This window comes from Leptonychotes weddellii, chromosome 5 (assembly GCF_054177405.1).
Source record: "Leptonychotes weddellii isolate Sample4059 chromosome 5, ASM5417740v2, whole genome shotgun sequence".
Classification (NCBI taxonomy): Eukaryota; Metazoa; Chordata; class Mammalia; order Carnivora; family Phocidae; genus Leptonychotes; species Leptonychotes weddellii.
Window position 1 is genome coordinate 53,557,713 of NC_138373.1, and position 25,239 is coordinate 53,582,951.

At 38.2% G+C, this 25,239-nt stretch overlaps 1 protein-coding gene and 1 non-coding gene across 14 annotated transcripts in view; one reads left to right on the forward strand and one right to left on the reverse strand.

Annotated features, from left to right (window-relative positions):
• MLLT10 (MLLT10 histone lysine methyltransferase DOT1L cofactor) overlaps nt 1-25,239 on the forward strand; it is a 210,337-nt gene that overhangs the window by 24,036 nt on the left and 161,062 nt on the right. The window lies entirely within an intron of this gene.
• On the reverse strand, nt 6,123-6,188 carry LOC115939708 (small nucleolar RNA SNORD42). Its single transcript, XR_004074481.1, has one exon. It is a non-coding gene; the product is annotated as a small nucleolar RNA SNORD42 (small nucleolar RNA).

Genomic DNA, 25,239 nt, shown 5'->3' on the forward strand with positions numbered 1-25,239 from the left:
GAAATCAAGAGTCAGACGCTTAGCGGACTGAGCCACCCAGGTGCGCGCAGTTTTTTTTATCTTCACTTTTTTGGCAACATACTATTAATTTTATGGATGTTTGACTGCTTTTGATTTTTTTAGAAAGTGTTGAGTTTTCTCTCTGAAACACACTCTATCCTCTGGTCATCTTTGATATATGGATAACATGTTGAAGTATGTTTCTTTTGTCATTTCTTTTGTCATTTGAAGGCATATATTATAGGCCTTAAGAGGATTAAGATTTCACTCTTATCCAAACACTTTTCATTTCTTTGGACCAACCTTATGCATTTTATTTGTTTAAAGATTTTATTTATTTATTTTATTTGAGAGAGAGAGTGAGTGAGTGGGAAGGAGGGACAGAGGGAAATGGAGAGAATCTCAAGCAGACTCTGTGCTGAGTGTGGAACCCAGTGTGGGGCTTGATCTTATGATGCTGGGATCCTGACCTGAGCCGAAACCCAAGAGTTGGATGCTTAACTGACTGAGCCACTCAGGCACCCCAGCCTTATGCATTTTAATTTGTGTGTGTGTGTGTGTGTGTGTGTGTGTGTGTGTAGGATTTTAACTTATTTTTAGTTGTAAGACATATGATTCAAAGAAAAGGGAGTGTAGCCAGTAGATGGATAATTAAAATGAAATAATAAAATGAATATCCATGTACTCATCAACCAAGCTTATTAAGAAGAGCATTGTCCATACCTTTGACCTCTGTGTGCCTCTCTCTGATCACATTTTCCACTTCCTCCAAAGGAAACACTTTCTTGAGTTTTGTATTGTTCTTTTCTTTCTTTCTTTTTTTTTTTTTTTTAAAGATTTTATTTATTTATTTGACAGAGAGAGACACAGCGAGAGAGGAAACACAAGCAGGGGGAGTGGGAGAGGGAGAAGCAGGCTTCCTGCCGAGCAGGGAGCCTGATGCGGGGCTCGATCCCAGGACCCTGGGATCATGACCTGAGCCGAAGGCAGACGTTGAATGACTGAGCCACCCAGGCACCCTTGTATTGTTCTTTAGTTTTCTTTTCTTAAAAAGATTTTATTTATTTTTTATTTTTATTCATTTATTTATTTTTAAGATTTTATTTATTTGACAGAGAGAGAGAGAACACAAGCAGGGGGAGCAGGAAAGGGAGAAGCAGGCTTCCCGCTGAGCAGGGAGCCCGATGTGGGGCTCGATCCCAGGACCCTGAGATCGTGACCTGAGCTGAAGGCAGACTCTTAACGACTGAGCCACCCAGGTGCCTCAAGATTTTATTTATTTGAGAGAGAGAGCATGAGTGGTGGGGAGAGGCAGAGGGAGAAGCAGATTCCCCGCTGAGCAGGGAGCCTCATGTGGGGCTTGATCCCAGGACCCCGAGATCATGACCTGAGCTGAGGGCAGACGCTTAACCAACTGAGCCACCCAGGCACCCCTCTTCAGCTTTATTTTTCCACAACATATTATTAGTTGTGACAGTTATGAATTTTATGTAAATGGAATAATACTTTAATGATTTTTTTTTTATTCACAGTATGTTTTTGAGATTTATCTGTTTGGTGCATGTAGCTATAGTTGATTCATTTTCATTGTTATATAATATTTCAGGATGTGAATTACGTACTATATGCTGCTTTTGACAGACATACAGATTTTTGTCAAGTGTTTTGCATTATGAACAACTATTGTGAATATTTTTGTACATGTGCAGGAATTTCTTTAGCTCACTACTCTTCAAACTGCTGGGTGTGCTCCAAAACGGGTCATAAAATCAGATTAATAGGGAGCAACCAACATTAAAAAATGAAAGAGAACAGAAGAAAATTCACTGCATTTTCAGTATCCTATATATGTATACAGGTTTCACATATAAAACATATATATATACATATATTTTTTAAGATTTTATTTATTTATTTGACAGAGAGAGACACAGCGAGAGAGGGAACACAAGCAGGGAGGATGGGAGAGGGAGAAGCAGGCTTCCCGCGGAGCAGGGAGCTCGATGCAGGGCTCAATCCCAGGACCCTGGGATCATGATCTGAGCCGAAGGCAGACGCCTAACGACTGAGGCACGCAGGTGCCCCTGACACGTATTTCTTAAAGTGGTTCATGGTCAGAAAAGTTTTAGAAACCCTGCTCCAGGTATATACTTAGAATTGGAGGTGTGAGGTTATCAGGAAGGCCAGTTCGTTTTCAGAAGTGGTTTACTTTCCCACCATTGAATGGTTTCTTTTTTCTACCAGTGCTTAACCAGTGCTTAGTACGCCAGTGTTTTCAACTAGTCATTTTGGTAGTTGTATGGTAGTATCTTATTGTGATTCTAATTTGCCATTTTCTGATTACTAATGATGGTAAGTTCCTTTTTGTATATTTATAGGCCATATGGCTTTTCTCACTTGTAACTTGCATATGGCTTCTCCATGTTAGTGGTTCATTTATTTTAGTGTTCTTAAAAAATTGATTTTCTTTGTAAATACGAGAACTGATGCCCCTCTTGGCCTGTTTGGGAATCAAACCTGCAACGTTGGTGATGTTAGTGCCACATTCTGACCAAAGAAGCTAACCAGCCACCTGGCTGGCCCTTTCATTTATTTTATTCTTTGAAGGAAAAGTTCTTAATTTCAATGTAGTAAAAAATTTTCAGTGTTTTCTTTCTTTTGTGGTTAGTGCTTTTTGTGACCTGTTAAAGAAATCTTCCTAACTTGAGGTCCTGAAATTATTTTCCTATATAATCTTCTGAAGGAATGTTTTCTCCCTCCTCCTTACATTTAGTCTATAATCAACTCATCTGAATTTCATTTTGTGTATAGGTAAAATGTGGGGAAATACATATATGTTAACTTTTTCTTTTTGAGATTTATTTATTTATTTGAAAGAGGGAGAGAGTGTGCGAGCCGGGCCAGGGGCAGAGGGCTAGGGAGAGAGAATCTCAAGCAGACTCCCTGCTGAGGGCTGAGCCGGACTTGAGGCTCTATCCCACCATCCTGAAATCGTGACTTGAAGTGACAGCAAGAGTCAGATGCTCAACAACTGAGCCACCCAGGCACCCCAGGAACATCCAGTTTTAACATTATTCTTCCACTTCCGCTGTACAGTGGTACTGTATCATTAAATCAGCGGTTTATATATGTATAGATTTGTTTCTGGACTTTCTGTTCTGTTCTTTTGATTTGTCTTACCTTTGTGCCAGCACCATAATTCAAAAATTACTCTAGCTTTATATGTCTGTATATGAGATACCAGATAAAATCAGTCCTTCCCTCTTGTCTTCTCTTTTGCATCTATTTTTTTTAAATAAAGATTTTATTTATGTATTTAACATAGAGAGACACAGCGAGAGAGGGAACACAAGCAGGGGGAGTAGGAGAGGGAGAAGCAGGCTTCCTGCTGAGCAGGGAGCCCGATGCGAGGCTTGATCCCAGGACCCCGGGATCATGACCTGAGCTGAAGGCAGACGCTTAACTGGCTGAACCACTCATGCGCTCCCAGCAACATCTGTTGAAAAGAATTGTTTTGGCTCTCTTGTTGAAAATCATTTGACTGGGGCGCCTGGGTGGCTCAGTCAGTTAAGCATCTGCCTTTGGCTCAGGTCATGGTCCCAGAGTCCTGGGATCGAGCCCCGCACTGGGCTCCCTGCTCTGCAGGGAGTTTGCTTCTCCCTCTCCTTCTGCAGCTTCCCCTGCTTGTGCTCTCTTGCTCTCTCTCTCTCTCTGTCAAGTAAATAAATAAAATCTTAAAAAAGAAAAAAAATTGTTCAACTGTGTATGTGAGGATTTATTTCTGGGCTCTCTGTTCTTTTCTTTTGCTCTGTACATCTCCTGGTTATGCTAGTACCACACCATTTTGATTACTGTAGCTTTGTAGTAAGTTTTAAAATGAAGAAGTATGAGTTCCCCAACTTTGTTCTTTTTCAGTGTTGTTTTGGCTATTCATGGTCCTTGAAATTACAAATGAACTTTAGGAATGCATTTTTCTATTTCTACATAAAACATTGGAATTTTTTTTTAAGATTTTATTTATTTGTGAGAGTGAGAGAGCACACAGCAGGGGGAGTGGCAGGGAGAGCAAGGAACCCAACGTGGGACTCTATCCCAGGACCCTGGGATTATGACCCGAGCTGAAGGCAGCCGTTTTAACTGACTGAGCCACCGAGGCATCCCAAAATACTGGAATTTTGATAGGGATTGTATTGAATCTGTAGATTGCTCTGGATAATAAGGACATCTCAACAACATGGTCTTTCAATCCATGAACATAGATATCTTTATGTTTGTACAGTCTTTACTTTTAGCCACATTTTGTAGGTTTCAGTGTACAAGTTCTTTGTCTCTCTGGATAAGTTTATTCCTAAAATTTTTTTTTTTGACACTATTATAAATGCAATTATTTATTTTTTAGTACACTCCACACCCAGTGTGGAGCCCAATGCAGGGCTTGAACTCACGACCCTGAGATCAAGACCTGTGCTGAGATCAAGAGTCAGATGCTTAACTGACTGAGCCACCCAGGCGCCCTGATAAATGCAATTGTATTGTTTTACGTTTTTAAGTAATCTCTGTACCCAACATTGGGGCTCAAACTCATGGCCCCATGATCAAGAGTCACGTGCTCTTCTTACTGAGCCAGGTGCCCCTGCAATTGTTGTCTTAATTTCCCATTCAGATTGTTCATTGACAGTTATTTTTTAATTAAGCCTTTTATGTAGAGTCACATGCAGGTGTAAGAAATAACACAAAGAGATCTTGTACACCATCTGCTCAGTATCCCCAGTGTTAATATCTTTAAGAACCATAGGATAGGTTATTGGAATTTATACAGTTAACAGAATAATTCCATCAGAAGGATTGCTCATGGTGCCTTTTTTTTTCATAGTGCCTTTTTTATAGCTACAGCTGCTTCATTGCTCCCTCCAGGCTTAGTTCCTGGTAAGCACTGATGTATCATCCAGTTCTGTAATTTTGTCATTCCAGGGATGCTATATAAATAGAAGCAAAGACCATGTAACTTTTTGAGATTGGGTTTTTTTCTCACTCAACATGATTCTTTGGAGATTCATCCAGTTTGTTGAATATATCAGTAGCTCCGTTGCTTTTTATTGTTCAGTATGGTAAGTTATGGATATACCACAGCTTGTTTAATTATTCTGATGCAAGATGTTTCAGGTATTTATAGTTTGGGGCTAATATGAATAAAGCTAATATAACCATTCTTGTGTAGATTTCTATGTGAACATAGGTCTCCGTTTCTCTGGGATGAATGTCCAGTTGTACAATTGCTGAGTTGTATGGGGGCTTCATGTTTAGTTATTTAAAAGAGATTGCTAGGGTGCCTGGGTGGCTCAGTTCGTTAAGCGCCTGCCTGTGGCTCAGGTCATGATCTTGAGGTCCTGGGATCGAGCCCCTCTTTGTCCTGCTCAGCGGAGAGTCTGCTTCTCCCTCTACCTCTCTCCCTGCTTGTGCACTCTCTCTCTCTCTCAAATAAATAAAATCTTGAAAAAAAAAAAAAAAGAAATTGCCGAAGCATTTTCCAGAGTGACTGTACCATTTACATTTCTGCTAGAAATCTGAGCAAGCCAGTTTTTTGGCATCCTTACCAGCATGTGGCATTGTCACTATTCTTTTTATTTAGTAATTTTGGTAGGTGTATAGTGATATATTGTGATTTTAATTTGTATTTACGTAATAGCTGATGATGTTGACCATCTTTCCATGTGCATGTTTGCTATCTGTATATCCTCTTTAGGTCAAATGTGTTATCCTCTTTTGGTCAAATGTTTATTCATTACTTTTGCCTATTTTCCAATTATTGTGAAAATTAATTAATTAATTAAAAAGCTAATCTCTATACCCAGCGTGGGGCTCAAACTCCTGAACCCATGATCAAGAGTCACATGCTCCATCAACTGAGCCAGCCAACTGCCCCTGAAAACATTTATATTTAGAATTAGCCAGCTGGACTCAGGTTAGATGATCCCAACTTTGTTGGCAACATTCAAAGCATGATAGGAGCTAGGTGAACATATACTTTCTTCTCTCCATCAGGCCAGTTGTGGAGAAGGAAGGCTTGTATTTCCTGCTGCTCACACTGCCCCCGTACTCTCTCTTTTTCCCCTAGTCTTCTGGTACATCAGTGATTTCTTTGTTAATGTCATTCTTACTCAGATACTGATTGTTTTCATCATTTGTTTATTGTTTTTATTGTAGAGTTTGACAGTTCTTTATATATTCTATGAGCTCTTTGCCAAGTATGTGATTTGCTCTTATTTTATCTCAAATTGGAGCAAAGTCTTTAGTTTTGATGAAGCCCATTTTGTTGGTATTTATTTATTTATTAACATATAATGTAGTATTTGTTTCTGGGGTACAGGTCTGTGATTCATCAGTCTTACACAATTCAGAGCGCTTACCATAGCATATACCCTCCCCAATGCCCATCACTCAACTACCCTATTCCTCCCACCCCCCTCTGATGAAGTCCATTTTATAAATTTATTCTTTTATGGATCATACTTCTGTTGTCAAATTTAATAGCCCTTTACCTAATCCTAAATCCGAAGATTTTTCTCCAGTGTTTCCTTTATTTTTTTAATTAACTCTTTTTTTAAGATTTTCTTTATTTGACAGAGAGCGAGCGAGCACAAGCAGGGAGAACAGTAGAGGGAGAGGGAGAAACAGACTCCTTGCCCATCAGGGAGCCTGATGTGGGGCTCGGTCCCAGTACCCTGGGATCGTGACCTGAGCCCAAGGCAGATGCTTAACCATCTGAGCCACCATGGTGCCCCTTTTTTAAAGTAACTTCTATGACCAGTATGGGGCTTGAACTTGATCCCGAGATTAAGAGTTGCATGCTCTACTGATTTAGCTAGCCAGGTGCCACTCTTTTAAAAGTTTTATAATTTCATGCTTTACTTTTAAATCTGTGATTCATTTTGAGTTAATTTTTATATAAGGTGTGAGACTCTTTCTTTTTTTTCCTTGTTTCTTTGCCTATGCATTCATTTCCAAATGCTCCAGTGGCAACCATTTGTTGAAAAGTCCATCTTCCATCGAATTGCTCTTGCACATTTGTCCAAAATCAGCTGGGCATCTTTGTTTGAATATATTTCTGGGTTTTCTGTTCTGTTACATTGATCTTTGTGTCTGTCTCTCTGTCGGTACCAACTGTCTTAATTACTGTGTAAGATGATTCTTGAATCACATGGATGATTCTACTTTATTCTTTCACAAAATTATTTCGGCTATCTAGTTTCTTTGTGTTTTGGTTTTTAAATATATATTTTAGAATAACTTGTCTGTACATAGCCAAAACCTTTGTTAGGATTTTGATAGGAGTACCATTAAACCCGAATATCGGTTTGTGGAGAATTGATGTCTTTACTATGTTGAGTCTTCTCATCCATCAACATGATATGTTTATTTAGATTGTTGATTTTTTTTGGCACTTTTATTTAGTTTTCAGCCTATAAGTCCTGTACATATTTTGTGGATTTATACTTAAATATTTAATTTTTTTGGAAGCAATTGAAAATAGTATTGTATGTTTAATTTTGGTATCCATGTTATTTATTGGTAGTATATGGGAGTAACAATTGATTTTTGTATTTATCTTGGATCCTGCAGCCTTGCTGAATTCACTTATGAATTCTAGGAGTTTTGTTATAGATTCCTTGGGATTTTCTAGGTAGGTAATTGTGTCATCTGCAGATAGGGTTATTTTTATTTCTTCCTTTTCAATTTGTATGCCTATAATGCTTGCCTCATTGTTCTGGCTAGAAATTTCAGCATGATATGGATTTAAGACCTTTGGGGAGAGTATTCACTCCATGATGAAAACCACTAAATAGGATGTTAACTGTAGGTTTTTTGTAGATGTCTGTATGAAGTTTCTATTCCTATTTTCCTTATTTATTTATTTATTAAAAAAATCATGAATGGGTGCTTAATTTTGTTAGGTGCTTTTCCTACCGTTAATACACTTTTTTTTCCTTTAGTCTGTTAATATGGTAGATTACCTTCTTTGATTCTGAATATTTAACTTAAGTGGAGTAAGCCCCACTTGATATGGCATATAACTTCTTTATATATTATGGAATTGCATTTATATTTTGTTAAGGAATTTTGTGTCTATTCATGAGAGCTGTTGTCTGTAGTTTTCTTTTTTCATACTGTGGTTTTGATATTGGGAGTAATACTAGCTTCATAGAATGAGTTGGGAAAAATGCTTCTACTTTTTCTATATTCTGGAAGAGAATGTATAGAATTGGTGTTAATTCTTTAGATGGTGGGTGCAGTTCTTCATTGAAACTATCTGGACTTTCATATTTCCTTTTTGGTTGTTTTTAAGGGACAAATTAAAATTTAAAAATAGTTACAGGGCTGGGGTGCCTGGCTGTGTCAGTTGGAAGAACATACGACTCTTGATCTCAGGCGTGAGTTCAAGCCCCACGTTGGGTGTAGAGATTCCTAAAAAAAAAATAAGTAACATTATGGAAAAAAAAAAAAGTTACAGGGCTATTCATATTACCAGTTTTATAATTGGTGAGTTGGAGTAGTTTGTGTTTTTCAAGGAAGGGATTCATCTTATCTAAGCTGTCAGTTATGTGTGTGAAGTTGTTCATAGTATTCCCTTCTTGTTCCTTTGATGTCTGCAGGATCTGTACTGATATCCCCTCTTTCATTTCTATTAGTGGTGATTTGTATTCTCTCCTTTTCTTTGTCAGTGTTGCTAGAGGTTTATCAATTTTATTGATCTTTTCAAAGAAGCAGCTCTTTGTTGACTTATTTTTTTTCTATTTTAAATTTCATTGATTTCTGCTCTTATATTTATTTTTACCTGCTTTCTGCTTGCTTTGGGTTTATTTTGTTCTTTTTTTAGTTTCCTGAGGTGGGAGCTTAGATTATTGATTTGAGACTCTTCCACTTTTCTGTGCATTGTTACAAATTTCCCTCTTATCACTGGTTTATCTATGTCTTACAAATTTTATTATGTTGTATTTTCATTTTCATTGAGTTCATTACATTTTTTTCATTTTCCTAGCAGCTTCCTCTTTCATTATTGTGTTACTTTCTTCTGGCCTCTGTGGTTTCTGATGAGAAATTTGCACCCAACTTATTTTCTTCTGTAAGTAAAGTATTTTTCTCTTGCTGCTTTCAAGATATCCTTTCTTGTTTTTATATTTCAAATCTTTTTTTTTTTTTTTAAAGATTTTATTTATTTATTTGAGAGAGAGAGAATGAGAGAGAGCATGAGAGGGAAGAGGGCAGAGGGAGAAGCAGACCCCCTGCTGAGCAGGGAGCCTGATGTGGGACTCGATCCCGGGACTCCAGGATCATGACCTGAGCCGAAGGCAGTCGCTTAACCAACTGAGCCACCCAGGCGCCCTTGTTTTTATATTTCAGAAGTTTAATTAGGATGTGCTTAGGGGTAGATACCTTTGGAATTATCCCTTTTGACATTTGCTCAGCTTCTTGATTCTGTAGTTTTATGGCTCACCAAAATGGAAGTGTTTTAGTCATTATTTAGTTGAGTACTTTTTCAGTCCCACTTTATTTTTCCTCTTCTTCCTTAGACTCTCATGACATAAATGTTAAGATTATTTGTTACAGTCCCAAAGATCTTTGAGGGTCTGTTCATTTTTTTTTTTTTTTTTTTTTACTCTCTGTTGCTTACATTGAGTAATTTTCATTGTTATATCTTCTAGTTCATGAATTCTTTTACTCTCTTTCCTTGATGCTGCTGTTGAGGTCATGCGCTGAGCTCTTTATTTTTCAGTACTTTGCAGTTCTAAAAATTTCCATTTGGTTCTTTATTATTTTCATTTTTGCTGAGGCTTTCTATATTTCATTTTTGTGTTTGTAATTGCTCATGGAATCATTTTTTATATTTATTTATTTATTTAAAGATTTTATTATTTTGACAGAGCACAAGCAGGTGGAGCAGCGGGCAGAGGGAGGGGGGAGGGAGAAGCAGCTCCCTGCTGAGCAAGGAGCCTGGTGCAGGGCTTGAACCCAGGACCCTGGGATCATGACCTGAACCAAAGGCAGATGCCCAACCAACTGAACCACCCAGGGGCCCTGGAATCATTTTTTAAAAAAGATTTTATTTTTAAGTAATCTGTATATCCAAAATGGACTTGAATTTATAGCCCAGAGAGGAAGAGTCACATACTCTACAGACTAAGCCAGCTAGGTGCCCTTTATTGAGTCATTTAAAAAAAAATGATTTTTTAAAAAAATTTTATTTATTTATTTGACAGAGAGAGGAAGGGAGAGAATAATCAGGGGAAGCAGCAGGCAGAGGGAAGGGGAGAAGCAGACTCCCCGCTGAGCAGGGAGCCTGGCTCGGGGCTGGAGCCCAGCTTGGGGCTCGATCCCAGGACCTGGGATCATGACCTGAACTTGAAGGCAGATGCTTAACCGACTGAGCCACCCAGGCACCCCATTGAGTCATTTTTATTATGGCTGCTTTAAATCTTCATCAGATAATTCTAACATTTGTCAGATGTTAAAATTACAAATATCTCAGTGTTGGCTCCTATTGATTGTCTTTTTTCATTCAGTTTGAGATCTTCTGGTTCTTGTTACGACAAATGATTTTTGATTGAAACCTGAACATTTTTGTGTTACGTTATGAGACTTTGCATCTTACATAAACCTGTTTTAGCTGGCTTTCTCTGACACGTGCCTGACAGGAGGGAGTTGTGGGTGTCATACCCTTTTGCCAGGTGTGGGATGAACTTAATGTTCCCTGTTGGGCCTTTGTTGACATTTGAAGGGAGGCTGATTTTTTTTTTTTTTTTTTAAGATTTTATTTATTTATTTGACAGAGAGATAGAGAGCACAAGTAGGCAGAGAGGCAGGCAGAGGGAGAGGGAGAAGCAGGCTCTCCGCCGAGCAAGGAGCCCGATGCGGGGCTCGATCCCAGGACCCTGGGATCATGACCCGAGCCGAAGGCAGCCGTTTAACCGACTGAGCCACCCAGGCGCCCCGGGAGGCTGATTGTTAATGCTGGACAGAGTTGTGAAATTATGACTCTCTACCTGATCTCCACAATGGATGTGGCCTCACTTACCACTCTGTGTTGATGAAACCCCTAACTCCTTGCTGTACCTTCTTTTTTTTTTTTTTTTTAAAGATTTTATTTATTTATTTGAGACAGAGAGAATGAGAGACAGAGAGCATGAGAGGGAGGAGGGTCAGAGGGAGAAGCAGACTCCCTGCCGAGTAGGGAGCCGGATGCGGGACTCGATCCCGGGACTCCAGGATCATGACCTGAGCTGAAGGCAGTCGCTTAACCAACTGAGCCACCCAGGCGCCCTCCTTGCTGTACCTTCTGATACCACCCCAGGGGATAGAGTCGGTTCCCTTGTTACTGCCAGATGAAGGTGGACGTCCAGGCTTCCCTTGTTGTCTCCATGGGGGGACATGGTCTTTATCAGCCAGTGAGGCTGAAAATTCTGGTTCTCTACTTGACCTGCTCTTACACTACCCCAATGGTAGTCTTGGCATGACTCATAATCTCACAAGGGTGGATGTCTGGGTTCCCCACTTAACCATGCAGAAGTGGGTGGGATCAGTTTTTTTCTGTGATGTTAAGCTAGGTAGAGTATCTGTCTAATAAAAGTTTTCCTTCCTAGCTAATATGATCCCTTCCTGGTTGTTTGTCTAGAGAGACAGACAGGAAGCCTTTTGTTGAGATTTTTTGGTGGGGGGTCTGTGCTTGTTGGTGCTTCTGGGTTGCTGACTTACATTCCAAGAGTGGGATATATCAGGCAAAAAGAAAACCTAGGTAACCTCACTGCCATGTTATTCCTTGGGTCCCATGGTTTCTAGCTAATTTGCCGCCTTTTTTTTTTTTTTTTAGAATTTATTTATTTATTTTGACAGAGAGAGAGACAGCAAGAGAGGGAACACAAGCAGGGGGAGTGGGAGAGGGAGAAGCAGGCTTCCCGCGCAGCAGGGAGCCCGATGTGGGGCTCGATCCCAGGACCCTGGGGTCATGACCTAAGCCGAAGGCAGACGCTTAACGACTGAACCACCCAGGTGCCCCGCTAATTTGCCTTCTTAACATGTTTCAGAATATATTTGTTTTGTTTATATTATCCGCAGTTTTTGTTTGTATTTTGTAAGAGGGAAAAGTACATCTCCATCATTCAGTAAATGGAGGAAGTCTAGCTTTTGATTTCAGTGAATTTGCTCTATTGTTTTTGATTTATATTTCATTGATTTTTGCTCTGATCTTTATTTCTTGCTTTTGTCCTTCTAATGTCTTCAGGTACAAGTGAAGTCATTGATTTGAGTTTTCTTTATTTTTTTTAAAGATTTTATTTATTTATTTGACAAAGACACAGTGAGAGAGGGAACACAAGCAGGGGGAGTGGGAGAGGTAGAAGCAGGCTTCCTGCTGAGCAGGGAGCCCGATGCGGTGCTCAGTCCCAGGACCCCGGGATCATGACCTGAGCCGAAGGCAGACACTTAACCGACTGAGCCACCAAGGCGCCCGGATAAGTGTACTTTTAATGCCCTTTACTATTAATCTCCTTAATCTGTTTTACCCATCCCTCCACCCCTCTGGCAACTACCAGTTTTCTATGGGTCTGTTTTATGGGTCTGTTTCTGTTTTGTTTGTTCGTTCCTTCATTTGTTTTATTTTTTAGTTTCTACGCGTAAGCAAAATTGTAATGGTATTTGTCTTTCCTAGTCTGACTTATTTTAGTTAGCATTATACTCTGTGGGTTCTTTCATGTTGTCGCAAATGGAAAGAGTTCATTCTTTTTTTTTTATGGCTGAGTAATATTTCATTACACACACACACACCCTTTTATCCATTCATCTATCCATGGACACTTGGGTTACTTATATATCTCAGCTATGGTAAATAAATGCTGCAGTAAACATAGAGGTGCATCTCTCTCTCTCTCTTTTTGCATATATCTTTTTGAATTAGTGTTTTTGTTTTATTTGGGTAAATACTCAGAAGTGGAATTACTGAATTGTATGATACTTCTGTTCCTAATTTTTTGAGACCTTCATACTGTTTTCTACAATGGCTGCATCAATTTGCATTCCCAGCAACAGTGTATGAGGGGTGTTTTTCCCTCCACATCTTCACCAACTCTTGTTTCTTGTATTTTTTATTTTAACCATTCTAACAGGTGTGAGGTGATAATCTCTTTGTGGTTTTGATTTGCATTTCCCTGATGATGAATGATGTTCAGCATCTTTTCATGTGTTTGTCGGCCATCTGTGTGCCTCTTTTGGAGAAATGTCCATTCAGGGCTTCTGCCCACTTTGTAATCAGATGTTTTTGGTGTTGAGTTGTAGAAGTTATTTATATATTTTGGATGTTAACCCCTTATCAGATATATCATTTGCATATATTTTCTCCCATTCAGTGGGTTGCCTTTTTGTTTAGTTGAGGTTATCCCTAGCTGTGCAAATGCGTTTCATATTGATGTAGTCCCAAAGTTTATTTTTGCTTTTATTTTTATTTATATTTGCTTTTATTTGCCTGAGGAGACATATCTAGAAAAATGTTTCTATGGCTGATGTCAAAAATTTTAACTGCCAATGTTTTCTTCTAATAGTTTTCTGGTGTCAGGTCTCACATTGAGGTCTTGAATCAATTTTGAGTTTATTTTTGTGTGTGACTAAGAAAGTGGTCCAGGTTTGTTCTTTTGCATGTTGCTGTCCGGTTTTCCCAGCACCCTTTGTTGAAGAGTCTGTCTTTTCCCCATTGTATATTCTTGCTTCTTTTGTTGTAGATTAATTGACCATAAAAGAGTGGGGTTATTTCTGAGCTCCCTATTCTGTTCCACTAATCTGTGTGTCTGTTTTTGTGCCAGTACCATACTGTTTTAATTATTATAGCATTGTATATCTTGAAATCTGGGGTTGTGGTACCTCCAACTTTGGTCTTCTTTCTCAAGATTGCTTTGGCCATTTGGAGTCTTGTGGTTCTGTACAAATTTTAGTTTTATTGTAGTTATGTGAAACATGTTCCTTTTTTGTTAGGGATTATAGCTTACTGTGGGTAGTATGGATATTTTAACAATATGGGTTCTTCCATTCCTTGAGCATGGAATCTTTCCATTTTTTTATGTTGTTTTCAGTTTCTTTAATCAGTGTTTTATGGTTTTTAGAGTACAGTCTTTTACCTCCTTCATTAAGTTCATTCCTAGGTATTTTATTTTTGATGTAATTGTAAATGGGATTCTTTTTTAAATTTTTTTCTGCTATTTCATTATTAATGTATAGAAATGCAACAGTTCTGTATATTAATTTTTTATCTTCTGTCCTTAAAATTTTTTGGTGGAGTCTTTAGAGTTTTCTATGTGGAGTATCATGTCATCTGCAAATAGTGACAGTTTTACTTCTTCCTTACCCATTTGGATGCTTTTTATTTCTCTTTTTAAAAATATTTATTGGAGAGAGTGAATCAGTGAGAAAGAGAGAGTGCACGTACAAGTGGGCAGAGGAGCAGAGGGACAGGGACAAGCAGACCCCCCTCTGAGCAGGGAGCCTGACATGGCTCCATCCTGGGACGCTGGGATCATGACCTGAGCTGAAGGCAGACGCTTAACCAACTGAGCCACCTAAGCGCCCCCGAGGATGCTTTTTATTTCTTTTGTTTTGTTTTGTTTTTATTTTATTTTATTTTCTTTACTTATTTGTGAGAGAGAGAGAGAGAGAGAGAGCAAGCAGGGAGAGTGGTAGGCAGAGGGAGAAGCAAGTTCTCTGAGCAAGGAGCCTGATGTGGGACTCGATCTCAGGACCCTGGGATCATGACCTGAGCTGAAGGCACATGCTTAACTGACTGAGCCACCCAGGTGCCTTTTATTTCTTTTTCCTGTCTGATGGCTGCAGCCAGGAGTTCCAATACTATGTTGAATAAAAGTGGTTACAGTGAACATTCTTTTTTTTTTTTTAAATATTTTATTTATTTATTTGAGAGAGAGAATGAGAGAGAGAGAGCACATGAGAGGGGGGAGGGTCAGAGGGAGAAGCAGACCCCCTGCCAAGCAGGGAGCCCGATGCGGGACTCGATCCCGGGACTCCAGGATCATGACCTGAGCCGAAGGCAGTCGCTTAACCAACTGAGCCACCCAGGCGCCCTACAGTGAACATTCTTGTCTCAGTCTCTGATCTTACAGGAAAAGCTCTCAGTATTTTACCATCGACTCTCATGTCAGCTGTGGGTTTGCCGTATATGGTCTTCATTGTGCTGAGATATGTTCCCTGAACAACTACTTTGTTGAGGGATTTTATCATGAATGGATATTGTATTTTGTCCAGTGCTTTCTCTGCATCTATTGAGATGATCATATCGTTTTTATCCTTTCTCCTGTTAATATATCACGTTGATTTAGTAGTGACTATTGCATCCCAGTAATAAATCCCACTTGGTCATGGTGAATGCTTCTTTTAATGTATTGTTAGATTCAGTTTACTAATATTTTGTTGAGGATGTTTGCATTTATATTCATTAGAGATATTTACTTGTAGTTCTCTGTTCTCGTAGTATCTTTATCTGGTTTTGGTATCGGTAATGTTGGCCTCATAGAATAAATTTTGAAGTTTTCCTTCCTCTTAATTTTTTTTTTTGTATTTTTGTAATATTTTGAGAAGAATGGGTATTAAACTCTTTAAATGTTTGGTAGAATTCACCTGCATTAAATCCTTTATCTTGGGGAAATGATCCTCTTTTTTCTTTCTTTTTTTTTTTTTTAATTTGAGAGAGAGAGAGAGAGAGAGCATGAGCGGGGAGAGAGGCAGAGGGAGAGGGAGAAGCAGACTCCCCACTGAGCAGGGAGCCTGATGTGTGGGGCTCAATTCCAGGTCTTGGGATCATGACCTGAGCTGAAGGCAGAAACTTAACTAACAGCCACCCAGGCGCCCTGATCCTCTTTTTTCTTGATAATTGATTTTTAAATCTACTTCATGTGATATTAATATAACCACTTTAACTTTGTTTTTATTCTCTATGATGTAACATGACCTTTTTTCTCTGGCTGCTTTATTAAAGACTTTTTTCTTTATCTCTGATTTTTGGCAGCTTAATCATATGTTTTAGTTTATATTTATTTCTTTGGGTATAGTTGACACAGTTTACATTTCTTAATGTTTCTATTGCTCGTGTTTATTTAAAGGGTGCTTTGTTGTATGTGTTTATAATATCATTAAATGTGGCAAATTGTTGACATTTTTTCCGATTTCTGATTTTTTCCCCTGTATTATCTGTTCTTTAGTGGCTCCAAATACAAATATATTTGGCCTTTTGAAGTTATCTTAAAGCTAATTTATAGTCTATTCTTTTTTTTTTTTTTTTAAGTAAACTGTATGCTCAGCTAGGGGTTTGAATTCATGACCCTGAGATCAAAAGTCACATGCTGTATTGACTGAGCCAGCCCAGTGCCCCATACTCTGTTCATTTTTTAAATTATTAATTAATTAATTAATTTTCTCTGTTCGTTTTTTATTTATTTTTTAAAAAAGATTTTATTTATTCATTTGACAGAGATAGATACAGCGAGAGAGGGAACACAAGCAGGGGGAGTGGGAGAGGGAGAAGCAGGCCTCCTGCAGAGCGAGGAGCCCGATGCGGGGCTCGATCCCAGGACCCTGGGATAATGACCTGAGCCAAAGGCAGATGCTTAACGACTGAGCCACCCAGGCGCCCCTCTCTGTTTGTTTTTTAAAGTAGTTTTTCTATGTGTTTCATTTTGGTTAGTAGCTATTAACTTGAGTTCTTGTGCTGTAAATCTCATAGTATGTTTTTTTTATCTTTGACCTTGTAATTTCATTTCTAGAAGTTTAAAGTTTTAAAAAATTTTCATATTTCTACTTAACATATTTAATGTTTTTTCCAGCTTTTGAATGTATGGAATGTATTCACTATAATTGTTTTATAGGATTTGTGTACCAATTCTATTATCTGTCATTTCAAGATTGGTTTGACTGGTTTTTGTTTCATTATTGGGTGTGATTTGTTTCTTCTCTGTATGTCTTTTAAGTTTGTATTGATTTTTAGTCATTGTAAATTTTATCTTGTTATGTCTCCATTTTAGTATGCCTACAAATACTTTTGTACTTTGTTCTGTGACATGGTTCAGTTATTAGAAACGTTTGTCCCTTTCGGATCTCTGATGCAGTATTAATTATTAGGTGTTTTTTTTTTATTCTGGCTTTTGGGAACAAGCATTATTTGCATCCTTGTGTGAGTTCTGGTGCTGTTATTTCTGAATCATCTGGTGGTTCTCTCCCTGGCCTTGAATAGTTCTCCACATGCAAGTGCTGATTCCTCACTCAACATTTTTTAGGGTAAGCCTCTGTAGATCTCTTCATTTTTCTCTCTCTTCAGCTCTACTCAGTGGTCTCCCATGTGACCTGTAGCCACCTTGGCTTCCTTGGACTCCCAGCTGTATTTCTTCAATCTGGGAAGACCACATGCTCTGCCTGGGTTTCTTCTCCTTGTTCATGGCATGGAAACTCTCAAGGCAGTAAGCTGGGCAAATATATGGCCTCTGTTGTTTGTTTCTTGTGTCCCAGGATTACTGTCTTTCATTACTTGTCCAAAATCTTTAGGGCTTTTGTTTCAAATATTTTGTTAGGTTTTTGTTATTTCATGCAGAAGGCAGAATCTGGTCCCTCTTACTTGATCTTGAGTGGAAGTGGTATTGTGCTTTTTTATACATTTTCATACTGACTAGTGATGTTGAGTACATTTTAATTTTTTAATTTCCTTATTGACCATTTATGTGTTTTCTTTTGGGAAGAGTCTGCTCAAACCTTTAGCCCTTTTCCTTCTTTCTCTCCTTTTTTTCTTTCTTTATTGTCTTTTTTTTTTTTTTTTTTAATTGCAGAAGGTCTTTATATGTCCTGGTATGTTCTGTTAGATAAATGCTTTGTAAGTAGTTTCTCCAAGACTGTGGTTTTTTACTTACTTTCTTAACTGTGCTTTTGATGAGCAGAAATATGTAAGTCTGATGAAGTGTAATTTGTCAGTTTTTTCTTTTACTATGTATGTATGTCCTAAGACACTTTTGCCTAACCCTGACATCATGAAGGTACTTCCCTTTGTTTTTTCTAAAACTTTGTTTTTGCTAATTTATATTTAGGTCTCTAATGTATCTCAAATTAAGTTTTGTAGGTGTTTTGTTTTTGTTTTTGTTTTTTGTGTCTGGATATCCCATTATTTCTGCACCATTTGTTGAAAAGAGTCTCCATTCCTCAGTGGCTTGCTTTGGTGAAACAGCACTTGGCTGCATAAGTGGGCTCTATTTCAGGAATATTCATTCTGTTCCATTGATCTAATTGTCCATCCTTATATCATTACAATACTAATTTGATTATTTGTATTTTATAATAACTCTTGAAGTCCGTTTTGCAAGTCCAGCAACCTTTTTCATCCTTTTCAAGATTGCTTTGTATACTGAAGTTTTTAGCATTTCCATATAAATCTCAATATTAGCTTTTCCAGGGGCACTTGGGTGGCTCAGTCAGTTAAGCATCTGCCTTCAGCTCAGGTCATATCTCAAGGTCTTGGGATGAAGCCCCACATCAGGCTTTCTTCTTAGCGGGGAGTCTGCTTCTCCCTCTCCCTCTGGGCTTGCACACGCTCTCTCTCTCTTGCTCTCTCTTAAATAAATAAAAAATGTAAAAAAATATTAGCTTTTCTATCACTTCAGAAAGGTTGATGGGTTGATGGGTTGATGGGATATGATGATGATAACCATTGCTGATGGGTGATATGATGATGGGTGATATAATGGATGATAACCATTGCTTTCAGTCTATAGATCAGTTTGAGGAGAATTGACATGTTAACAGGGTTGAGTCTTCCTTTTCATTAGCATGGTATATCTCCATTTCTTTAGGTCATCTTTGTTTTCTCAGCAATATTTTGTAGTTTTCAGTCTTTGGTCTTGTGTGTCCTTTGTGTAAAAAAAATGTTTTGTTTTGTTTTTAGATTTTTCCTGGTTTTGATGTTACTGTAAGTGGTGTTTTAAAGAATTCAATTTCCTAATTATTTTTTCTTATAATATGGCAATAGAATTGACTTATATTGACTTCTGTCTTACAACCTTACATAACTCATTGATTCTGTATTTTTGGTAGATAAATCAGATATTTGTAGGAGATGATCATGTTATAATTTTTACCTCTTTCCACTTTGCATTCTTTTAATTTTCTTCCCTTATTGCATGTACCTTAGTCCTGTTCCCATTCTTTAGGGAAGGCATTCAGCTTCATACCATTAATTATGATGTCAGCTGTAGGCTTTTTGTTAATGACCTTTATCAGGCTGTTTAAATATATAGGTTTTATTATTATCTAAGTATGGCAACAAGGCCTGTGACAGATCAGGAGAGGATTCCTGTTGTAAAGGAATCCTTTATAAAGTTGTAAATCATGAAAATAAAGGCAAGATCCTTTATTTTGGTTTCCATGGAAAGGAATAGTCAAGGAATGGTAACCAGGTTTAGGATTCTCTAGTTTGAATAATTTCAAGTGCTTTGTGGCTTAGGGGCTGCCCATAGTTGTCTGGTATTTGGGGTGGTTGTCACCCCTGGGGTGATTAGAGTAGGGGAATATTGTGGCCAGAGTATAAAATAGAGATGGTTGGGGCTATGGTCTCTGTATTGGTTGGTTTGCATATGAAAGCTAGCTGGAGCATTGTTAGTTATCTTCAGGAATTAGATAGTCCTGAGAAGGGTTACCAAGGCCCAAAGTATCAAAAGTACAGAATGAAAGGATATGATTAATAAACAGGTTGTGTGGGGCGTCTGGGTGGCTCAGTTGTTAAGCGTCTGCCTTCGGCTCAGGTCATGGTCCCAGAGGGTCCTGGGATCGAGCCCCGCGTCGGGCTCCCTGCTCTGCGGGAAACCTGCTTCTCCCTCTCCCACTCCCCCTGCTTGTGTTCCCTCTCTTGCTGTGTCTCTCTCTGTTAAATAAATAAAATCTTTAAAAAAAAAAAAAACAAAAAAACAGGTTGTGTAAAATCTATTCCTAGTTTTCTAACAGTTTATGGCATGAATGGATATTGAGTTTTGTCTAATGTTTTTTTCTACATCTGTTGAGATAATTATGTATTTCTGCATAATATAGTGAATTTCATTGTTTTATTTTCAAATGTTATATCAATCTTGTATTCTTATTTTTTCTGAAGATTTTATTTATTTGACAGAGAGCGAGCACAGGCAGGGGAAGTGGGAGAGGGAGAAGCAGGCTCCCTGCTGAGCAGGGAGTCCGATGCTGGGTTGGATCCCAAGACCCTGGGATCATGACCTGAGTGGAAAGCAGATGCTTAACTGACTGAGCCACCCAGGCACCCCTCAATCTTGTATTCTTGGGATAAATTTTACTTGGTTATGGTGTATTATCCTTTTTATATATTGCTGTATTGAAATTGCTAATGTTTTATTAAATATTTTTGCGTCTATGTACCTTAGGGATGTTAGTCTATAATTTTCTTTTTTTGTATTTTCTGTTCAGGTTTTGGTATTATTGGTATTATTACCTAATATTATTAGGTGTGTTTGTTAGTATTATTCATGGTGAGCTTAGAAAATAATTTCAGAAGTGTTCTTTATATTCTGGAAGTGTTTGTGTGAAGTTGATGCTTTCTTCCTTGGTGTTTGAAGGAATGTACCAGTGAAAAAGTCTGAGCCTAGAGTTTTATTTTGGGGAAGGATTTTCAGAATGAATTCAATTTAAAGGGCGCTTCAGATTTTTGTTTCATCTCATCAATTTTTTGGTAAGTTGTGTTTTTCCAGGAATTTTTCCATTTCATCTAAGTTGTTAAATTCATTAACATAAAGTTAATAGTCTTTTATTTTTTTACTATCTATGGATTCTCTAGTGATAATTCCTCCTTTTTTGTTCATACTGGTAATTTATGTGTATGCTTTATATCCATTTAGCTAGAGGTTTATCAACTTTGTTAATCTTTCCAAAGGACCAGCTTTTACTTGTATCTAAGAAATCTCTGTTCACTTCTAGGTCCTGTAGATTTATTACTGTTTCATTTTAAGACTTTTATAGTGTTAGCTCTTACATTTAAGTATATGACCCATTTTGAGTTACTTTTATGTATGATATAAATAAGGGGTCCAACTTAAGTTTTTTGCTTGTTGAGGAGAATTTTTAATATATGAGTTTTTTTTTTTTTTTAAAGATTTTATTTATTTATTCATGAGAGACAGAGAGAGAGAGAGAGAAGCAGAGGGAGAAGCAGGCTCCCAAGGAGCAGGGAGCCCGATGTGGGACTCGATCCCAGGACTCTGGGATTATGACCCGAGCCGAAGGCAGACGCCCAACCGTCTGAGCCACCCAGGCGCCCCAATATATGAGTTTTGTAAAGCTGTTTCTCTTTGTATTAATTTCTTAGCATTCCAGTGGTAATTTCAGTATATTTTCCTTACCTTTTTATTGTCCATTTATATAGCATACCACTTACAGTTAATATTGTACCTCTTCTTAAATGTATCGAAATGTTGCAGTCATAGAGATTCTTTGACATAACCTCTGTCTGCTCAGTTATGCTATTGTCATATGTATTAGATCTCTCTGTTATAACCCCCAAAAAACAATATTATAATTTTTGCTTTCAATAATTACTTGTATTTTTAAGAATTTAAGAACTAAAATTCTTCTATATTTTCCAGATATTTACCATTCGTGGTCCTCTTTTTTGGTTCCTAAAGATTTACATTTTCATTTAGTACCATTTTTCTTCATTATGAAGAATTTCCTTAGCCTTTGTTGTGATGCCTCCTGGTGATGAAATCTGTTTGCTGCCTTTTGTGTGAAAATACCTGTTTCACTTTCATTTTTGAAGGACATATTAGTTGAATATAGAATTCTGGGGTTGAACTACAGTTGTTTTTCTTGAAGCACTTTAAAGATTTTGTTTCACTCTCTTTTGACTTCCAGAGTTTATGATGAGAAATTAGCCATTTATCTAAAAACTGTTCCCCTTTATTTGATACGTCCTTTTCACTTGGCTCCTTGACATTCTCGCCTTTGTTTGCTTTTCAGCAAGCAGTTTGGGTACTTGGGGCTCACTGAGATTTTTGAATCTATAAAGTTCTCTTTTTTTTTTAAGATTTTATTTATTTATTCATAAGAGACAGAGAGAGAGAGAGAGGCAGAGGGAGAAGCAGGCTCCCCACTGAGCAGGGAGCCCAATGTGGGACTTGATCCCAGGACTCTGGGATCATGACCTGAGCCAAAGGCAGACGCTTAACCATCTGAGCCACCCAGGCGCCCCTAAAGTTCTCTTTCTTAAAATACAAATTTTATCCACTATTTTTCAAAACTTACTTTTTGCCCTATTCTCATATTCCATATTCTCTTCCTCCTCACCACTTTTCCTCCTGCTTTTCCAGACCATCAATTACACATGTTAGATTTCTTGACACTGTACAATAGGTCCCTGAAGCCTTGTTAATTTTTTTCCACTATTTTCTCTTTTTCAGATTAAAGATGAGAGGTAATGTAGCTTCAGAGTCAGTGACTCTTTCGTTTGTCATCTTGATTTTGTTGTTAAGCCTGTCCAGTAAATGTTTCACTTCATATATTGTTTTTGTTTTTTGTTTTTTTTTTGAGCGGGAGAGGTAGGGGAGGGGCAGAGGGAGAGGGAGAGAGAATCTTGAGCATGCTCCATGCCCAGCATGCATTGGGGCTCCGTTTCAGGACCCTGAGATCAAGACCTGAGCTGAGATCAAGAGTTGGACGCTTAACCGATTGAGCCACTCAGGTGCCCCTAATTCTTTTTTATACTGTCTTTTGCTTTGCTGAGATTTCCTATTTCACTTAATATAGGTACATTTTTATTTTTCTTTTAGAACTCAGTTATAATAGTTATTTAAAGCCTAATTCCAGTGCCTCGGTCATCTTAGGGTTGGTTGACCTTCATTGATTGTCTTTTATCTTAAGCATGATTAACGTTCTTCTATTTCTTAGTAGATCATGTAACTTAGATTGTTTTTTTTTTTCTTTAAAGATTTTATTAATTTGAGTGAGCGACCATGAGGGGTAAGGGGCAGAGTGAGAGGGAGAAGCAGACTCCCTGCTGAGTTGCAAGCCTGATACAGGGAGTCTGCTTCTCTCTCTTCCTCCTGCTTCTGCTCTGTCTCTCTCTTGCTGTCAAATAAATAAATACATAAATAAATGAAAGAATAAAATCTTTAAAAAAAAAATTGGGAAACTTCTTCTGCTGGTCCCTTCCAAGTTTTGACTACAGGTGGGAAACCAGAATCTGGCTGTTAACTGTGTGTTTGTCTTTTATAAGCTTACTTAACTGTTTTGGAAGTAGAAGTTCATTTTAAGCAAAAAAAAAGAAATGATGATGGTGAATGTTTTATCCTGCAGATACTTCTTTTTTTTTTTTTTTTAAAGATTTTATTTATTTATTTGACAGAGAGAGACACAGCCAGAGAGGGAACACAAGCATGGGGAGTGGGAGAGGGAGAAGCAGGCTTCCCGCTGAGCAAGGAGCCCGATGCAGGGCTCGATTCCAGGATGTTGGGATCATGACCTGAGCCGAAGGCAGCCCGCTTGACGACTGAGCCACCCAGGCACCCCCTGCAGATACTTCTTTATGCCACAGTTACATCTGTTATATAAGGAAGATCAAACTTAAAACCTGATCCTTTATTGATTTATTCTTATCAGCTTATAATATTTAAAAAATTTATTATGTTTCAGTTCATTGCAGTTATTATCTTTTTTGGCCTTAAGTGATTTCCCTTTTTTTTTTTTTTTTTAAAGATTTTATTTATTTATTTGAGAGAGACAGAGATAGTGAGAGAGAGCATGAGAGGGAAGGAGAGGGAGAAGCAGGCTCTCCACTGAGCAGGGAGCCTGATGTGGGGCTTGATCCCAAGACCCTGGGATCATGACCTGAGCCTAAGGCAGATGCTTAACTGACTGAGCCACCCAGGTGCCCTGGCCTTAAGTTTTTAGGTTGGCTGTTAAGTCCTTTTGACATGAATCAAGTAGTCTTTTATAGCTTCCTTGCTGTCTGATAGAATGTTATCTCGAGCTTGCTTGACCTAGACCAGGAATCATCTACATCTTTCAGGAGTCCTGGCAACTTTGGGAAATGCTGTTTGGAGACCACAGCCTTGGCACTGGAGGTGCTCATTTCTACCCTCGTAGCCATAAGTCTTTGTAAAAGAAAAGATAGGTTATTTTAGATTTATTTTTATCTTTTTTTTTTTTTTTAAAGAAGAAATGGGGCTCCTGGTTGGCTCAGTTGGTGGACTATGTGACTCTTGATCTCGGGGTTGTGAGTTTGAGCCCCATGATGGGTGTGGAGATTACTTAAAATCTTTTTTTTTTTTTGTTTAAGATTTTATTTATTTATTTGAGAGAGAAAGTGAGCACAGGCGGTGGGGGGGGAGGGGCAGAGAGAGGGACAGGGAGGAACAAGTAGACTCCCTGCCAAGCAGGGAGCCCCACATGGGGCTCGATCCTAGGACCCTGGGATCACACCCTGAGCTGAAGTCAGATGCTTAACTGACCCAGGTGCCCCAAAAAGAAAATCTATTTTTTTTTTTTTTTCCTGGTGAGAGAAAGAGAATCTTAAGCAGGCTCCACACTCAGTGTGATACAAGGCTTGATGTCACAATCCTGAGATCATGACCTGAACTGATATCAAGTGTTGGATGCTTAACCAACTGAGCCACCCAGGCACCCCAAAAATAAAATCTTAAAAAAAGAGGGGTGCTTGGGTGGCTCAGTCAGTTAAAGCATCTACCTTTGGCTCAGGTCATGATACCAGGTCCTGGGATCGAGTCCTGGCTCCTTGCTCAATGGGGAGTTTGCTCTCCCTCTGCACCTCCCTCTGCTTGTGCATGTGCACGCTCTCTTTCAAATAAAAAATCTTTTTTTTTTTTTTAAAAAAAATGATAGTAAATATTTTATCGTACAGATACTACTTTATGCCACAATTACATCTTTTATTATAATATGAGGAAGATCAAACTTAAAACCTTATCCTTTATCATTTTATTTTTTCTTACCATCATATAGTATTGTTTTCAATTATTTCCTTGTTGTATCTTGTAATATTACAGTAATCACAGTCTAGGTAAACCAATATAGTAGAATAGATTGTTACATAGCCACAGCCTCCCAAGGGTCAGTATTTTGGGTGAACTTGATTTAGTGAAGTCTTAGTGGGTTTTATCTTTTGGCAAAAGAATCTAATATAAAGTAGAAAAAATATTTGGA